The sequence below is a fragment of the Apium graveolens genome, chromosome 1 (genome assembly GCF_009905375.1).
Source record: "Apium graveolens cultivar Ventura chromosome 1, ASM990537v1, whole genome shotgun sequence".
In the NCBI taxonomy this organism is placed as follows: domain Eukaryota; kingdom Viridiplantae; phylum Streptophyta; class Magnoliopsida; order Apiales; family Apiaceae; genus Apium; species Apium graveolens.
This window is the reverse complement of record NC_133647.1, coordinates 44,263,602-44,283,891: the sequence shown is the minus strand read 5'-3', so window position 1 is coordinate 44,283,891 and position 20,290 is coordinate 44,263,602. Positions and strand designations below refer to the sequence as shown.

At 37.8% G+C, this 20,290-nt stretch overlaps 1 non-coding gene across 1 annotated transcript; it reads left to right on the top strand.

Annotated features, from left to right (window-relative positions):
- The first annotated feature begins 7,337 nt into the window (after positions 1-7,337).
- LOC141681473 (small nucleolar RNA R71) lies at positions 7,338-7,444 on the top strand. Its single transcript, XR_012558909.1, has one exon. It is a non-coding gene; the product is annotated as a small nucleolar RNA R71 (small nucleolar RNA).
- The last annotated feature ends 12,846 nt before the right edge of the window (positions 7,445-20,290 follow it).

Below are 20,290 nucleotides of genomic sequence, written 5' to 3'. Positions count from 1 at the left end.
AAGTCCTCCAATTATAAATCAACTAGGATCAGGATTCTGGAATCCCGACCCGACGTGGCCGCACCTTTCATCAGTGCGGGCGCGCTGGCTCTCTAACAAATGGGCGCGGCCGCGCGCTAGACCAGCGCGGGCACGTCGTGCTTCTGGAAAAACTTCGTTAATTCCTACTGCAATCAAGTTGGATTCCGAGCTTTATTCTTTGGATATCATCCTAACACCATATTAGCACCAAAACAATGCTAATTCACCTGTTTCTTAGAATAATACCTGAAATGCAAAAACACTAGAAAACACATTAAAACACCAACAACTTGAGTACATTTACACCAATTCAATGCTTTACGAAGCGTAATAAAGTGTCATAAATTCCACTCAACATACCCCCACACTTGAGTTGATGCTTGTCCTCAAGCATAAACAGACTCAAAGAACAAAAAATAAAAATGCATGAATGCAACTAAATAAATTCAACGATCCCCAATAGAATAACTTAAACCAAACAACAAGCAACATCTCAACAAATGCAGTTATTCGCATAAGGTCAATCAACCTCACAAATCAATCTACAAACCAGAGACATGCGTGTGTGCAACTCCTTACAGATATACTGTCGCCACTAGATCAATAATCATGACTCACTATTCATCAAAGCAATCACAAGTTTATAAACAGAATAAAAGCTAGACTCAAAATAACTTATAACACTTCAATTCTTATATTGGAGTTTTATACAGATTCATGCTTTTATTCAAACAAAATAACATACTTATGCTTATTTGATCGTGCAATGAGTGAGGTCCACAAAAGACTTATATAATAGTACCCATGTAGCGAGCGTTAGGTTAGCGGATCCCAAACTACAAAAGCCTTAGGTGACTAGGCACAAAGTCCCCTAAGAACTTAATAACTCGAGTACTAAAGAGCCCACTCGTGATCAATTATACATAACACTCATTTTTTTTTCTTATTTCTCTTTTTTTTCACAAATTTCTGAACGAGTGCGTTTCGCTCCATCTCGCTCAACCCTAGACTACTCATATAAATATGAGCCGACTACTAGCCATTTGACACCTAGCCACAACAACTAGCAAAGAAATCCAATTTTCTCTAATTTTTAAATATCCATGCTAATTTATTATTATGAGAATATCCTAAATTCTAAATATAAACAAGCGATTAAACCTCGACAAATAAACAAACCATGACCATGATCTAGCACTTTAGCAACCTATAAGACTTAGTGAAATACAATGTCTCTAGCATACAAATCAATTCGATAAGACTTAACATCACTAAATACGACATCATTACACTAGCATCAATACCACAAATCAATCAGAAAAATGATCTAAGGGATCATGTTATTATGAAATTACATGAAACTACATGAACAAACTATCATAAAAACTACCAAAAATAAAAAAACTACTACATGGCAAAATATGCAACTATATGCACTAAACTATCATGAATATACAGTATGCAACTATGTGCACTAAACTATCATGAATATGCAACCATATGCGACTCACACAAACATATTCCTTCAACTACTACCCCCAAACTTAAAAAATTCACTGTCCTCAGTGAAGGTAATAGTAAGGAATAAGGCATACCTACTCCGAATCAGGATCATCACCCTCAACGGGTGGAGTGTCATGCATGTCTGGAGGTGGATACACGGCGTCCTCACCAAATACTGGCCATTGGATGTCAACAACGGTGGTTCTGAAAGCTGTCCCCAATGCCTGGGTGAGATCACGTGCAAACCAACTATGGATGTCATGCATCATATCCATCCTCCTTGCTAGATGCCTATACTGCGTCATGCTCATGCCAGCTCCAACATCAGCTCCTTCCTCCTCCTCATATGCCTACTGTGACGGACCAACCCCCTCTCCTAACTAAGATCTCCAAGCAGTCCTGCTCGTTTGGGTGGCCCCAACAGCTGGCCTCCCACCAGGTAGATGGTCAAAAGCATAACCAAGCCCCTTCAGATCGGGCTTGCCTCCATCCCATAGTATTGTCAATAGGAGCACTCAGGATCTGCAACTGCTCATGTGCTGGCCAATGAACACCAACTTCCACGCACAATTTCGTCACAATAGACGCATAGGGTATAGAACCCGTAGTACCTCCTCTCAAGAATCTCAAAATCCCTTGATAAATAACCATCCCCAAATCAATATAATCGCCCTGAAGAATACCCCATAAAAAACGAGCACGCCCCACAGTAATCTCATTCACATGAGAGGATGGCACGATGTTAACACAAATAAATGAATTCCAAGCCCGTACAAACCTGTTCATGCACGACACAGGGAACGTGGAGTAATCAGTTGTGCCCCTCTTGAACTTCCAGTGAGTCTCAGGCACACATAGAGTAGCAATGATCAGATCCAAGTTGAAGTCCTCTGGAGTCTTATCAATCCAAGTGTCCTGACCGGGCTTCCTTGTGGGCTGCTCAATCACCCTCCTTATCGCATCAGTACTGTACTCCACAGTCATCCCTCGCACCACCGTGAAGCCATTCTTCTCTGCCTTCACATTAGCATAAAACTCTCGCACAACACTCATGAGCACAGCAGTGGGAGCCTCACTAAAAGGAACCCAGCCATCACCAGAATCATCTCCAACAACTTACCATCCTTCTCTGATGGCTGAAAACGTCGCTCCTTAGCAATAGGCTTTGTGAGAAGCCTCGTGTACTCCTCTTCAGCCTCTGGAGTAGAAAACCTTGGCCTCACACCACCCGAACTAGAAGAATCAGTGGTGCTGCTGCTTACTTGTATTCTTTGTCTCTTGGGAGCCATTGGAATTGAGTAGAGAGAATAAGAGTTTGTGTTTGAGAGAGAATTTGTGTTTGAGAAATTTGTGAAGTGGTGAAGAAGTTTGTGTATAAGTGTATGTATTGATAGGAGGTGAAAAGAGAATTATATATGGAATAGAAGTGGGATTTGATTATGGGAATAGTGGGAATAATGGGTTTGATTTAGAGAGGGTAATTTGGGATGTGGGAGAGTAAAATTCGGGCATGAATTGATTTTGTAGCAAAATTCCCGTTTTTTACTCTTCAAACTGCTGTTTTTATTTTTTCTAAGTCGGGACCCCGGCGCGGGCGCGCGGTAAAACAACGCGGGCACGCTCTACTTCTGCCAAATCGGTGCGGCCGCGCGCTAGATCAGCGCAGGCGCACTGTGTCTCTGTAATTTCAGCGCGGGCGCGCCTGGCTTCTGAAGTTGGCCCCAAATTTTTTCTTTTTCTGATTTTTTTGTGTTTTTCTTCTTTCTTCTTGCTTTCTCTATCTATTAATGTACAACAAACTTGGGTTGCCTCCAAAGAAGTGCTTGTTTTACGTCATTAGGTTGACGTAGAAACTTGATCTCAAATGGACAATAAAATGGCACGAACCACCTCGCGGTTTGCCATGTCACCATAGTAATGCTTCAACCTCTGACCATTAACCTTTAATGCTTGGACAAGATCATTTTTAAAAATTTGCACCGCTCCATGTGGAAACACAATTTTGATAATGAAGGGCCCTGACCACCTTGACTTCAACTTTTCAGGAAAAAGATGGAGACGAGAGTTAAACAAAAGAACTTGTTGTCCCGACACAAATGATTTGAGCACTAGACCCCTATCGTGCCACCTCTTGACTTTGTTCTTATACATTTTGTTGTTCTCATAAGCTTGAAGTCGAAACTCGTCGAGTTCATTCAATTGAAGCATCCTCTTCTTTTCAGCTACATCCAAATCAAGATTCAATTTCTTCAAAGCCCAATATGCCTTATGCTCGACCTCCACATGCAAATGCACTCCTTACCATAAACCAACTGAAACAACGAAATTCCCAATGGAGTCTTGGATGCTGTTCTCTACGCCTAAATAGCTTCGTCAAGCTTCAAAGACCAATCTTTCCTCGATGGACACACAACTTTCTCTAAAATGTGCTTGATCTCTCTGTTAGATATCTCAGGTTGACCATTTGTCTGAGGATGATACGCCGTAACAATGCGATGATTCACATTATACCTTTGCATCATAGCAATGAACTTATGATTGTAAAAATACGACCCCTCATAAGTGATTATGACTCTTGGAGTTCCAAACCTCGTAAAAATCTGCTTGTGAAGAAAATTAAGCACAACCTTCGCATCGTTCGTTGGCAATGCCTTAACTTCAACCCACTTTGACACATAATCAACCGCCAACAAGATATACTGATTGTTACAAGATGAGACAAATGGCCCCGTGAAGTTAATTCCCCAAACATCGAAGACTTCAACCTCGAGAAGCACATTAAGGGGCATCTCATCCCTCTTAGACATATTACCCACATGTTGACATCGATCACATTTCAAAATGAACTGATGAGCATCTTTAAATAAAGTCGGCCAAAAGAAACCTACTTGAAGAATACGAGCTGCTGTCTTTTCTTCACCATAGTGTCCTCCATAAGCCGTTGAGTGGCAATCTCGCAAGATCCCCCCTGTTTCGCTGTAAGGAATACATCTTCTGATGAATTGGTCAGCTCCTTGACGAAAAAGAAATGGCTCATCCCACATATACCACTTCACTTCATGTAGAAACTTCTTCCTTTGAGCATATGATAACTCGGGAGGCATGATATTACTCACAAGATAGTTCACAATATCTGCAAACCACGGTTCTTCTTCTTGCACTCCAAACAAATGCTCATCGGGGAAAGACTCATTTATCAATGTCTTGTCCAGTGAAGTAACATTAGGGTTCTCTAAACGCGAGAGATGATCAGCGACTTGATTTTCAGTCCTCTTTCTGTCCTTGATCTCTAATTCAAATTATTGAAGGAAAAGAATCCATCTAATCAATCTAGGCTTCGAGTCCTTCTTTGAGATGAGATAACGAATTACAGCGTGATCAGTGAAAACTGTCACTTTAGTCCCAAGTAGATAAGATCGAAATTTCTCAAAAACTTAGACAATAGCCAAAAGTTCTTTCTCCATAGTAGTATAATTCAGTTGAGCACCATTCAGAGTCTTACTAGCGTAGTAAACCACATAAAATATGTTGTTCTCTCTCTTCCCAAGAACTGCTTCAACTTTATAGTCACTTGCATCGCACATCATCTCAAAAGGTTCATTCCAGTCAGGTGCAGTTATGACAGGTGCCATGATTAAACTCTTCTTCAATATCTCAAAAGCGGCAAGACACTCGTCATCAAACTTGAAAGGGATATCTTTCTCTAGCACACTGCATAATGGTTTCGAAATCTTGGAGAAGTCCTTGATGAAACGCCTATAAAAACCCGCATGACCAAGGAAACTGTGAATTCCCTTAACAGAAATTGGTGGAGGAAGATTTTCAATGACCCCCACCTTGGCTTTGTCCACCTCAAGACCCTTACTAGAAACCTTGTGCCCAAGAATAATTCCCTGTCGCACCATAAAGTGACATTTTTCTCAATTTAGAACCAGATTGGTCTCAACACACCTCTTGAGAATATGTCCAAGATTCTGCAAGAATTCATCAAAAGAATCGCGAAATACAGAGAAGTCGTCCATGAACACCTCCACATTCTGGCCAATCATATCCGAAAAGATGGCCATCATAAATCTCTAAAATGTGGCTGGTGCACCACACAGACCATAATTATTCTTCACCTTCGTCATCTTCACTATCTGAATTTCCCAACAAGGCCTTCTCTAAGGCATCAGACCTCAGTAATTGATCAAGTTCCGAAGTTATCGCAGAATCGACCAACTCCACCTTTAAGCACTCCTTATTTTCCTGTAGGAAATTTTATAGCATTGAACACATTAAAAGTTACATCCTGATCCAGCACTCACATTGTAAGCTCACCCTTCTACACATCTATCAAGGTTCGGCCAGTCGCCAAGAAAGGTCTTCCCAAGATTATGGGAATCTTCTTATCCTCCTCGAAATCAAGAATTGCGAAATCAGCAGGGAAGATGAGTTTATCAACCTTGACCAAGACATCCTCCACAATACCTCGTGAATATGTAATAGAAAGGTCGGCCAACTGCAAAGTCATATTAGTCAGTTTTGGATCTGGTAAGTCTAACTGCTTGAAGATTGACAAAGGCATCAGATTGATGCTGGCTCCCAAGTCACATAGGCATCTGTCAAAAGACACTTTTCTAATAGTACACGGAATAATAAAGCTTCCTAGATCTTTAAGCTTCGGAGGTAACTTCTGTTGCAGCACAAAACTGCATTCCCCCGTAAGAGCGATAGTCTCTAAATCATCTAGCTTCACTTTCCGAGAGATAATACCTTTCATAAACTTTACATAACTAGGCATCTGCTCAAGAGCCTCAGCGAAAGGTATGTTGATATGAAGTTTCTTGAACACCTACAGAAACTTCTCAAATTGCTTGTCCAGCTTTTCCTTCTACTGCCGCTTAGGAAAAGGCGGTGGAGGATAGATCTGTTTCTCCCCTGTATTACCCTCAGGAGGAGTGTGCTTAACAGTAGTCTTTCTTGGTTCCACTTCTGCTTCCTGCTGCTCTACTTCTTCTTCAGCCCCAGCTTCTTCAGTCGAAACTTGAATATGTTCGGGATTCGCAACCTTTCTAGACCTCAATGTGATTGCCTTTACCTGCTCCTTAGCTTCCCTCTTTCCTGACACTTCAGTGTCACTAGGTAGTGTACCAGGTTGACAATTTAGCAAGACATTGGCAATTTGTCCAATTTGATTTTCCAAGGTCTTTACAGAAACAACTTGGCTCTTGCACATAAACTTCAACTCCTCTAATCCAGATTTTTCATTAGCTTGTTGTAGCTGGAGTTGCTGTCTTGGTGCATATTACGGTTGCTAAAAACTAGGGGGGTTGTACTGCTTAGCTGTGTACTGTTGATAAGGCTGTTGAACCGCATTCTGAGCGTTGCTCTAGCTGAAATTAGGATGATTGCGATTGTTGGGATGATAAGTGGCTGGAACAGGTTGCTGCGTTCGCTGAAAGTTTCTCACTAACTGAGCTGATTCACTAGAAATAGCGCACTGATCAGTCTCATGGGCACCAACACGAAGCTCACAGACACTAGTGATTTGATTAACTCCATAATTGGCCAAAGTGTCCACCTTCATCATCAAAGCCTTAAGTTGGGCATCTATAACAGTTGCTGCATCCAACTCCAGAATTCCTGTCACTTTTCCCTGAGTCAATCTCTGGGAAGGATTCTGTTATTCATTAGCAGCCATCAGTTCAATTAATTCATAAGCTTCATTGTAGTTTTTAGCCCACAAGGCTCCTCCTGATGCTGCATCGAGCATGGGTCTAGAAGTAGCACCCAATCCATTGTAGAAACAGTTTATAATCATCCAATCAGGCATGCCATGGTGTGGGTACTTCATTAGCATCTCCTTATATCGATCCCAAGCCTCACACAGAGATTCTCCAATTTGCTGAGCAAACTGAGTAAGAGCATTCCTGATTGCATCAGTCTTGCCATATGAAAGAATTTAGTGAGAAACTTTTGAGCCAGATCTTCCTAAGTGGTGATAGACCCTGATGGTAGAGAATGTAACCGACACTTTGCTTTGTCCCTCAAAGAGAATGGGAAGAGTCGCAGCTTGATAGCATCTTCGGTCATACCATTAAACTTGAAAGTGTCGCAGATCTCGATGAAATCCCTGATGTGCATGTTGGGGTCTTCAGTAGGAGAAACCCCAAACTAAACTGAGTTCTGTATCATCTGAATTGTGCTTGACTTGATCTCAAAAGCGTTAGCCGAGATGGCTGGTCTGATGATGCTCGATTGAATGTCATTGATCTTAGGCCGAGAATAGTCCATCAAGGCCTTGAGACTTTCTGCTTGATCTCCCATCACTACTAAAACTGGTTCCTCGACTTTCTCTTCTTCTTCAAAAACTTCCCTTTGAACTACTACAACTTCTTCCTCGGCTTTATCTAGAGTTCTCTTATGAGACTGTGAACGCGTATGCATACACACTCGCTAGAATACCTGAAATAAGATAAGGAAACAGATAAGTAACAATATCCGAGTCAATGAACTTTAACGATCACTGATGACAAACACATAAACAAAAAATTAACACTACATTCCCCGGCAGCGGCGCCAAAAACTTGTTAGTCGCTAAACACGCGCTAACATACACGCAAGTATTTATGTTCGTAAGTAGTATAAGATTTAAATTAGATTCGTTTCCACAAAGACTGTTTTAGCTTAACTTTATAATTTATGTACTTATGCAACATTGTATGGTTATTATTCAATGCTAAGATGATAACAAATTGGAATTTTGATTATAACTAAGAATTAAACTAACAATTGTAACTAAGGGAATAAGAATGATTGAATTAATATATATGATAAACATGGGATTCTAACTTCATTAAATACTTCATTCAATAGCCTTTTCATTCTTAACCTTAACATGCAATGGTAATGACACTAATCAAATTACACGAAACTGATAAACGCTAACTTTCATTGCACGAATACCATACTACCAGACATCCATAAGATAGATAGAAGCTGAATAGACACCAATTATATTGAGACCCTATAGGTCTATAGAATTTGAGAACATAACGGTTTAAGCACAAGTTATCTATCTTAATTACACAGGGCAAGTAAGATGGTTCAAATTACCTACGAATCATGCATAACAAATACATGAACCTATGCTAGTATGGCAAGTTCTAAATCCTTAAATTCACTGTCACTTCATTAAGAATTAACACACTATCTTATAAGTTTGCGACGCTCATAAGAGGAATAAGCAGAACCAATACAAGGTTATCATACAATCACCACACACTAAGGCATCGAAACAAATCAACTAAAGAAATCCATAAATATATCCGCTAGAACTCCACGATAATGATTAGCCCATAATCGGACTCATCATCAACTTGGGTTCCGATGAAAGCATGGTATAATAAACGTAGTCTTTATACTGAATAAATAATAAAACCAAGTACGAAACAAGAGTAAGGTTCACGAATAAGAAAACTAGCATCCAAGTTACAATTTAGAACAAAGATTCACAAGTAAAAACAAGATCTTCTTCGTCTTCATTGAATCGTGCTAACACGATCTTCTTACGGCTCTCCTTGTGCTCCGGTATATCCGTCTCTCTGAAAAATGTCCTTTATTTAAGTATATATAGCAGCCCATGTAAGATAGAAGTCCTTCAATTGTAAATCAACTAGAATCAGGATTCTGGAATCCCGACCCGTCCTGGCCGCGCGTTTCATCAACGCAGGCGCGCTGGCTCTCTAACAAATGGGCGCGGCCGCGAGCTAAACCAGTGCGGGCGCGCCATGCTTTTGGAAAAACTTCAGAATTTCTTTAGTTCCTGCTGCAATCAAGTTGGCTTCCAGAGCTTTATTCTTTGGACATCATCCTAACACCATATTAGCACCAAAACAATGCTAATTCACCTGATTCTTAGAATAATGCCTCAAATGCAAAAACACTAGAAAATACATTAAAACACTAACAACTTGAGTACATTTACACCAATTCAATACTTTACGGAGCGTAATAAAGTGTCATAAATTCCACTCAACAATTACTTGGTTTTAAAGTGGGAGTTAAGGTGGAAAGATTTAGAGTAGGGCACTTCATTTTTTCATATTTACACACTACTATAGGTGAGTTTTGGATGGTCATTCCTTGGGCCTTGGGAGGCTCGAGCTACAAAGAGTTGGGACTTGATATATATTTGAGTTCAGAAGTAATAGATTTAAGATAACTTACCATTTAGTTAGGTGTACAAGCGAAAGCGCTAAATCTGCTAAAACAGGGGACAATTTAGGTTTAATATAGTTTGGGGGTCATAAAGTGATGTTATATGTAGGCCCTCATTAGGCCTTGGTTAGTACTGATACTATAAAGTTTAGGGAAGGTTTTCAAGTCGAAATATGTTGGTTTAGAGTTAGAATCAATGGTTAATAGCATGTAACAATTATGGCAGTTTTTAAGTCAACAAACAGATTTGTGTCAACTTTGAGGTTAGGCCTAGGGATGTCTAGGTTAGACCTTGCTGTAATTACAAGTGAATACGTTAGATTTAGTCTCTAGAGTCTAGTGGGATAGTTTTGGGAGAAAGGTTTATAGTAGAAGAGTGTCAAGGACCCTATGTCACACAAGGTGTCACGGATGGAATGCAAATGAGAACACTATGACTTAACACTTAGTTTTGTGAACCCTATGAATGAGGCCTAAGTAGGCCTTAGTGTTTACAAATAGATAGAGGTCAGTAGAGGGTAAGGACATAGGTATGGTCAAGAGAAATGGGATTACCAAGCTTAGGCACTTCGAATTTTGAGACTAGTAAAGTTGCACTATGTTAGTCAATTGGTGGAGATTAGATGAGAGAGATCATTCAATACCAAATGATGCACCAAGGCTAAATAACAGATTACATATAATTAACTGTGATTATGTGCTCCAAGGTATAATAGTGATAATATATAGTAATGTATGTTAATTTGAGGTCTTATACGGAATAAGACACTAAATGCTACTTGGAGTCAAATTGTGCACTAGCAAGAGGGTCAATGGTTCTTATAAGAGTTTTTTATAATGAGAGTTATTATTATTTTGTAGCATCAAGTGAAGGTAGGAAGCTTGCCATCAAGGTCTAGTAGTGCTCCCGGTTGCTCCTAAGCCAAGTCGAGTTTCTAGATAAAGCCTTCTCTAAGGAAAGTATTCCGAACCATTCCTTTTTGGACAATGATAGTATGCATGCTTAAAGATATTGATATTATTGTCACCATGATATAATGTTGCAAGCACCCTAATCTTAAATTGGGATATTACAAATTTTATGCCATGTCTATGATTGTTGCAATTTCTCCAAGTTTATTTATGCACTAATAAAGATCATTCGCCTGTCTACACCTTGCCCGAACTTGACTTAGTACTTGATGTACCCCGATTGCTTGTACCATACCAAAATACCTTCATAAGCTTAAGTATTTCAATTGCCTTGATCATAGAACCACTACTGATTTAATACTATAACCCTATACCACTGAAACCTAGAGATATCAATAATCCAACCTCGTACTTCTTCATTACCCATTTATTATAATTCCCAAACTTTGTAATTAGATATATGCCGTGTACTACACTTGATATTAAAAATCCCTACCTTTGTTGATTATCATTGTGGTTCTTTTCAATACTTTCTTCCTTAGTTGTTGAATCATTGATACTCATCCTTGATGACCCTACTAGTGAGAAGATAATTCATTTCTGATAAGAGTTTTATAACTCCAATACTTGATTTATAATTGAAATTCTATCATTTAGAATCCTTGTAATTTCTCTTTGGCATCATTTTTAAAAAAGATAATTGCTTTTCAAACCAAAGAATGTGATTGGTGGATTGGACGAAGGCGCAAGTCCCTTTCACACTTATTATATTAGGCTTAAAAGTTGCCCAGGGAACCCAGTTAAAATTTGTTAGAACCCAGCGAGGTTCGAGATTACTTCGCGGCTGATCACCGGCTATAATCCGTAGCGTCATAAAATGATTTTTGAGCAATGATTTGATTTGACTTGAATAATGATGCCATCCACCTCAACTTTGAATTATGAATTGCTACATCGTCATCTTTTGTTTCATTATATATCTTACTGAGCATTTGGCTCACTTCTTGTTATTTATTCATGTTATTTAAGGTAGCAAGTATGGTTAGATTCAAGCAGACTGCTCGTAAGTCTACTGGTGGAGATGCTGAGGTTTATGTGAAAGCTCAGGTAGTATCTCCAGCATTTTGTGTGAGGACCAGTAGCTATGTAAGAGGTAATAGTTTTTAGTGTTGGACTTTTCAAACACTGAACCTATACGATCTTGGATTATGTTGTTGACAGCCGTTTGTAATAATTTATATTTTTCAGTTGTTATCTTTTGGTTATATTTTTGGTCCCTTAATACCAGTCCCTTAATACCCAAAAATGTAGTGATTTTAGCAGTATTAGGATTCATCTCAACTAGTTCTCCATTATGAGCTCTGTACTTAGGATAGTATGGCCTGTCAGACTTTACAGAGTAAAGTTTTTTCTGTCTTTCAATATTAGACCTTATGTATCTGGCAGCACCATCTGTTGATCTATTTTTCACTTGAAGTAGAAATAGCACATGTTACAATTCTTCAAAGTACTTCAAACGAATAACATCCTTTCTTATCTGGAATACCCTCCCATCTGTCATGAAGTATAGAATGCTATCTTCTTTTAACACAGAGTGGTAGACCATTTGTACAGACTCTAATTGATTTAGTCCTTCTGGAGTTGTCCCTACTCCTGGTTCAGAAAAAGATGTAGGATCTAAGGTAGAATTGTTTACTCTTCTCTCATCAGCATTACCCAGTCCTGTTTTATCTCTAGCAACTTTCCCTCAAATAACTGTTGCTTCAAAACCACTTGATGCAGTCTTCAAAGGTTGAGTAGATTGTTGAGCTTTAGTAAACCTAGGTAGTAGAATTTTTGAAGGTTTAACATGAGCAATGTCAGAGGTTTCCTTTTCTTCTGATGTCAAGACAACTTGAGCTCTGTCAGACGTTGCTTGAATATTGCTTTTCTTCTTCAAAATCAGAATTGCATCTTCATCAAATTTTACTTCCAGATCCATAGTTGGCATATATATATCTTTACAGGTTCATCAACTTTAGCTTTGCCCTTGAACCTAGGATCTACCTCTACTTGTGATTTGGATTTGGATTCATATTTGGTTGCCTCAAAGTTTGTTTTCTCTTTAATCACAATGCCCTTAGGCTTTGGAGGTTTCTTTCTAGTAATAGAAGCTTTAGACTTGGATTTGATGTTTTCTGCTTTAAGTCTGGCTTCTTCATCCTTCAGACTTTCAAAGTCCATTTCTGGATTGTCTTTGAGAAATAGTCTTTTTGAAATTTCTTCATCCATCTTCTGTAACTTGGGGTCTTGATAGTAGACTGTTGTTTCCTTCCCCTTGAACTTCAGTGTCTGCATAAACTTCTGTGATTCTTGACTTTCACCCTGTATCAGAACATCAGGCTTAGTCAGAACTTGCTTATCAGAACTTATTCTTCTATCAGCATCAGACCTTGATCTCTGTGTAGAAGTTCTTTCTTTCCTAGATGAAGAGCCTTTTCCTTGACCATGACCTCAACCCTTTTCAGAGTTTCCCTGGTCATCATTTCCATCATCCTTTTTCTTCAGTGCTAAATCAGTAGAGCATTTGGACTTAATCACTTTCTCCCCCTTTTTGGCATCATCAGGTAATAGGAGAGAGAGAAGTTATTCCACTGAAGATTGAATTTCATTTAGTTGAACTTGTTGAGAAGTTTGATTCTTTAGTACTTCAGCAATCTGAGCTTGTTGTTTCTCCCGAGCTTTCTCAATAGCCTCAACTCTGTTAAAGGTAGGCTTGAAAAATCTGTTCTTATCCAGTTTAAAGTTCATGTCTTGCTGAATCAGTATTTCTTGAATTTTGTTCACCTTGGCTTGAGTGATTGAGTGTTGACCTTGAAGGTTCCTGGTACTCAATGCAGTAACTCTGAGCTGTGCTTTGAAGTCATCATTCATTAGCATCTCATCAGCTTTAGTCAGATGCTCAGCAAGAATATTTGCAGTAGGAACAAAATCAACTTTGTTCCACTCCTTGATCCATTCCCTGTCTCTATTAGTTTCACTCCAAGGTACTGGTGCATCCTCTCTCACAAACTTTTTAATAAAATCAGCTTTATTAACTATTTGTAGAGGTGCATATCCTGAAGGACCAGTTGCATCAGCATTTTCATTTGTAGCAGCTTCACCAATATGTTCAACATTTATTTCAACTAAACTTGCAGAATCTTCAGTATCATCATCTTGTGATAGAATTACTGTATGTGAAGCAATAGAAGATTCATCTGCATGAACATCAGCATCTAGTAGTGGAGTTGCTGGTGGAGTGTGTTGAGAAATGGTTGGAGCTTCCAAATACAGAACCTCAGGCACATTCAAGTTGTGAATATCTATTTCAGCACTTATACCTTGATTATCAGTATAAACTTGATCAATGATAGGAGATACAGGAGGTGTAGGCATTGGTGACGTAGCAGTCTCTGGCTCTTAAATTGGAGATTGTGGAGGTGTAGATGCAGTGGCTTCGGCAAATTCTGGTTGTGTAGATGGAAGGGATTCAATCATAATTGGCTCCTTTGGGATCAGAGATTCCTGATCCCCTTCCTTAGTTGCTGCTTCCATATCCTCTGAATCTGACTCAACTATGTCCCTGTTAGCTCTTTGTTTCTTTAATCTCTTCAATGGTGGAGAGACTTTGGGAGCTTTGTCATCAAAATTTATCTTTCTAAGCCTTTTGAGGGGCCTAGAACTTCCAGTTTCCTTTGTTTTCTGAGGAGACACTTCCTCAGCTGCTTCAGCAACAATTTCTGATGGTTGAACCAGTGCCTCATCATCAGATTCATCTCTCAGAATCATCTTCCTTCTCTTTTGTTGTGTCTGCGGTACAGTCTTTTTCCTCTTTGATATAGAAGAAGAAGGCTTCACAGGAGTAGGTGCTGATAACTGAGGTTGCTGTGGTTGATTAGTGTTGGATTCTGATGGCTGTTGTGTGTTGGTGGGTTGGACATCAGGATATAAAGGTGTATAGGTTTCTGGATCAGCATTTACCAAGACTTGTTTTACTGATTGAGGGGTTTGTAAAGGTCTCAACACATTTTTCTTGTTATCAGTATTTAACAGGTCATTAAAGGCCCTTTTTGCACTCTTAAAGGGTGAAATTGAATCACTGGCTAGTTGGGGTTTATCAGCACAACATAAACTATATATAAGATGAAAACATCTAGCAAAATATACTACATTCCTATCTTCTATCATCCTATCCCCTATAAAACCTAGCACAACACTTGCATAATCAAAATGAGTTTGATTGATAAGAGCATACCCGATTTGCTGACTCAGAATGGGAATAACATCAAAGTTGGAGCATTTATTTGCGAATGCCTTGGTGATGCATTCAAAGAAATAACTCCATTCCTTTATGATATATGGTCTTTTCAGTTGACCTAGCTTTCCCAAGTTTTGCTCATAGCCCAGACTTGCCATAAGCTGCTGTAAAACAGGCTCCTCCACTGTTGAGAATGTAGAGTCTTCAGGTAAATGGAGAGCTTTATGAACAGTCGATTTAGTAACCACGTACTCAAAATCTCCTGATGTGAAAATTATGAACTTTACTTCATTAACGATTAAATCCTTAGGTGCCATCGAAAATAAGTGAGAAGTTAGAGTGCCTGAAAGGTGTTTGATAAAATGTCTGTAAAGAAAACAGTCAGTGAATATGAGAGAATAAGAAAAAGAGAGAGAGTATAGATTAGAAATGTAAAAAAAAGATTTTACAATCTTTTATCTCTTTTACTTAGACACACCACATGACAGCAGTTATTGAGAAGTGGAACAGACTTTACACCTGTCAGCCATGCAGTAGTTAAGAAAAAAGTTAATGGGCACGGGAAATAATTAATGATTACTATGCATATTCGGTTTTTCCAAAAAAAACTGTTCCCACTAAACAAATGATTATTACTGCTTTATCTCACGTAATCCAATATTCTGATAAAATATAACCGTTAAAGTATTGATCTAAAAAATAAATCAAGGAAATAAATACTGCCTTGTCAGCATGAGGACTTGATTATTATCAGAATTTAAAACTCATTAGAATATGGCTCCTTTACTCAAAAAGTGAATGTTTATTTCTGTAATTCTTTACAGAAATACTGATATGGTTTCAACATAACTTAATCATCAGAACTTCCATCAGAACTTGTCCTCAGAATTTATGCAACTGACACTTAAACTGTTCATCTAAAACAACATTGATCACCACATTAATTTTCATCATTCATATGGAGTGTAAGTGTGTGCATTAAGATAAATATTAGACAAAGAGTAAAGTCCGATTCACTTCAATACATCTTAGAAATAAGGCATAACTAAGAACTTTGCTCAAAATCTGTCATTAGTCTGAAGTCTACTATAGAATGTCATGAATGAATCCACCTCAACTGTTTTGTGCTCATTTTATGCATCTTTTGAAATTCCTTTTTACAGTGGCTTCTCAGTATAAGTGAGTCACGACTGCTTATCAGAATTTATGCTATTATCAGAGTATTTCTCCAGTAATCAGAGAATGTGAAAAGTCACCAAGAAAATTTTATTTTGCTTCTCTAATGCATATTACTTAATACCAGCAATGCACTTGGGCCTTCCCTTCCACATACATTTTTCTCTAGATCTCAAAGGAGTACCTGATATTTATTTCTTTTCTTTAATTTTTCTTTTGATAAGTGAGGCTTGTCAGCACTTAGTACATCCATGAGATTTACCAACATCAGAACTTAACATATAAGAAGCATTATTCTAGTTTTTGACTTAGTAATAAGATACACAAAGTAAACCTAACCAAGCTCAATATCAGAATTTGCTTGTGTTAAAAGATTTCCACATAAACAATTACTTCACACATAGGATATTTAGTATATTAGAGACTACTAGGTCAGCATCCAGCACAGTTATCCTCATTGGATTGAATAGTCACAGAAACTTTCATATCACTATCAGAGTTTAGAAATTCACATCAGACAATAATCAGCACTTAGGTAAATTTCAATTTAAGCACAGATTACATAAAGAGAGTCATATCTGTAAATACTGATCATAAAATCTGATGTATCAGAACATAAACTAAACAGATTTAGAGAAAGAACCTGAAACCATTCCAAGTTCATTTACCAATCTTGTAAAAGTAGCTTCACACAGTGGTTTTGTGAAGATATCTGCTAGTTGTTGATCTGTTGGAACAAAATGCAATTCTATTGTACCTTCCATCACATGCTCCCTTATGAAGTGGTACCTAATGTTGATGTGCTTTGTCATTGAGTGCTGAACTGGATTACCTGTCATAGCAATAGCACTTTGATTATCACAGTAAATAGGGATTTTAGAAAATTCTAACCCATAATCCAGTAACTGATTCTTCATCCAAAGAATCTGTGCACAACAGCTTCATGCAGCAATGTACTCTGCCTCTGCAGTTGATGTGGAAATTGAATTTTGTTTCTTGCTAAACCAAGAAACTAATCTGCCTCCAAGAAATTGGCAGCTTCCACTTGTGCTTTTCCTGTCAATTTTGCACCCTGGAAAATTTGCATCTGAGTAACCTATTAGCTTAAAGTCTGATTCCCTAGGATACAACAATCCTAGATCAGTTGTACCCTTAAGGTACTTGAAAATTCTTTTTACATCTGTTAAGTGAGGTTCTCTTAGATCTGCTTGAAATCTTGCACAAAGATAGGTAGCATACATGATATCAGGTCTACTTGCAGTTAGATAGAGTAATGAGCCAATCATACCTTTGTAATCAGTAATATCTACTGATGTACCAGTGTCCTTATCCAATTTTGTTGCTGTGGCCATAGGAGTGGATGCACTTGAACAGTCTTGCATTCCAAATTTCTTCAACAAATTTCTGGTGTACTTAGATTGACAAATAAAAGTTCCTTCTTCATTCTTTTTGACTTGAAGGCCCAGAAAATAACTAAGTTCTCCCATTATACTCATTTGATATTTTGACTGCATTAGCTTCGCAAACCTTTTACAAAATCTGCCATTTGTAGAACCAAAAATGATATCATCAACATATATCTGTACCAAAAGTAAGTCCTTTCCATGGTTGAGATAAAATAAAGTTTTGTCAATAGTCCCTCTGTTAAATCTACTTTTCAGAAGAAACTGAGCTAATGTCTCATACCATGCTCTTGGAGCTTGCTTAAGGCCATAAAGTGCTTTATCAAGTCTGTATACATGATTAGGAAATTTTGAATCTACAAAACCTGGAGGTTGTTCAACATATACTTCTTCTTCCAATTCTCCATTAAGAAAAACACTTTTTACATCTATTTGAAAGACTGTAAACTCTTTGTGAGCAGCATAAGCCAAAAATATCCTTATGGCTTCCAATCTAGTTACTGGTACAAATGTTTCATCATAATCAATTCCCTCCTATTGAGAATTGTTAGTGTATACTGAAAATATTTATTTGAAGTATGTATATTTATTTCGGGCCAGTTTATTTGAGAATCATTTGAATGTTTACATGTTGTCTAATATTATATATTGTGAACAATCTAGTATCAAATGGGATACAGAATATTAGATTGTTAAATACGGTTATATAATATAATAAGGTTCACAGCACAGGTGGTGTTGGACAATCCACTGGTATGGCTGTAGTATTATTTAGATTAGTTTATATTGACTAATAAATAATACTAGTATACTTTGTGTATATTGAACATGATCAAATTTAGAATTGTTCCCTTAATACTGATTAAGAAGGAGAACTAAGATTCTATGTTATTATTAATGCTTAGGTTCTTAATCCGGAAATAGTAATTGACACGTGTATATTATTTACATGCTTTGATTTATATATGAAATAATTCTTTTGAATTATATCATTATATTTTGGGTGATGGAATTATATACATGGTGGATATTATTTATTGAAGGATCCCATGTCCTGATAATATTCGGGTTAATGATGTCCCCTTGAAAGCTCAAAAAGATTTAATTATGTGAAACCCTGCAGGTGGAATTTATTCTGGCATAATTAAATAAAGGTTGAGTGGATGATCAAGGATAAAAGATATTAATTAAATAAATTATCAGTAATTTATTTAATTAATGGACATATGATATTTTAAACATGGGGAATTTAATAAGCAAATAATATTGGAACCGAATTAATTAAATTACGGTATTAGGAAAGGTAGTACAAATATTAATTCTTTAGTGGATTGAATTAATATTCAATTACATTGGGCTAGGCTCAAGATGTAATTAGAAGGCCCAACCTAATTATCCATGGTCCCTATTGTAGCCTATATATATTCTTATTCTCTTCTTGCTTGGAATTGTGTGAAAACATATTGTAGCCACCAAGGAGCAAGAAGAGAGGATAACTTGAGAAGACGGAGGCCACACTTCGCTCAAGGGAATTTGGGAATACAATAGAAGAGCGTGGAATCAACCATTAACAAGGTAATCCTCTTTTCGTAATCTTTATCGTAAAACGTAGTAACACCCTAAGTCCGTGGTTCCCAACAGAGAATATCCTTTTGCAACCAGCCTTGCTTTATTTCTTGTAATTATGTCATCACTATCAGTTTTGTTTCTGAACACCCACTTTGTACCAACAACAGATCTGTTCTTTAGTCTTGGCACTAGGGTCCAGGCTAGAATTATAAATACGTCACCTATCGTGGCATGTAATTTGTGGTGTCTAGAATGTTATAGAAATTACTAGAACAAACTTCTTAAATTAATAAATTTTGAAAGGAATAAATACGGATTTTCTTTATTTCTGATTTGGGGCGATTTTGTCAAAAACGGGTTCATCGAACTTGTAAGGCTGTGGGTTTTAAGCGAGACCGATGTGACTCCTCCACTACCTGGAAATCAAACCATTGATGAATATTGAATTGAAGTATTCTATTCAAGGCAAAATTACGAATATTGGAAGGTATACACGCCACCCATCGTGGCGTACCAAGTTCCATAGATTTCGAATAATTTAAGATTTGATGATGGTATACACTTAGCTATGAAAAATAATATAGTCCACCCCAACGTGGCATATTGTTTAGTAATAGGACCGAAGTAACATTTAAACAAAATTAGGTGGTATACATGTCACACATCGTGGCGTACCAGAAGTTTATGGTGTTTAGATGTTAGTGCATTAAATTTTAATAATTAGATCTTAATAATCAATGCACCCTTATTTATGTGATGTTTTTATGCATGATTCTCAGGGTAAAATGGGCTTTAATCCACTATTCACCATACTTAAGGATAACAAACTTACCGGACCTAACTATATTAAATGGAAACGAAATTTGGACATTGTGTTGACTGCTGAGGAGTACAAGTTTTGCACTTATGAACCCAAGCCTGAACAACCTGCTGTTGATGCTCCTGAAGATGAGAAAGAGTATTATAAACGGTGGATTAAGGCTGATGAGATGTCGCGATGTTACATTCTGGTAGCAATGTCGGGTGTTTTGCAGCATCAGCATCAGTTTATGGCCACTGCTTCGGATATGCTCTTTAATCTCAAGGAACTTTTTGGAGATCAGAATAGGGCTGCTAGGCAAGTAGCCATGAAGGCTTTAATGAACACTCAGATGGCTGAAGGCACACCTGTAAGGGATCATGTTCTCAAGATGATGTCGCATCTGAATGAGATAGAGATCCTTGG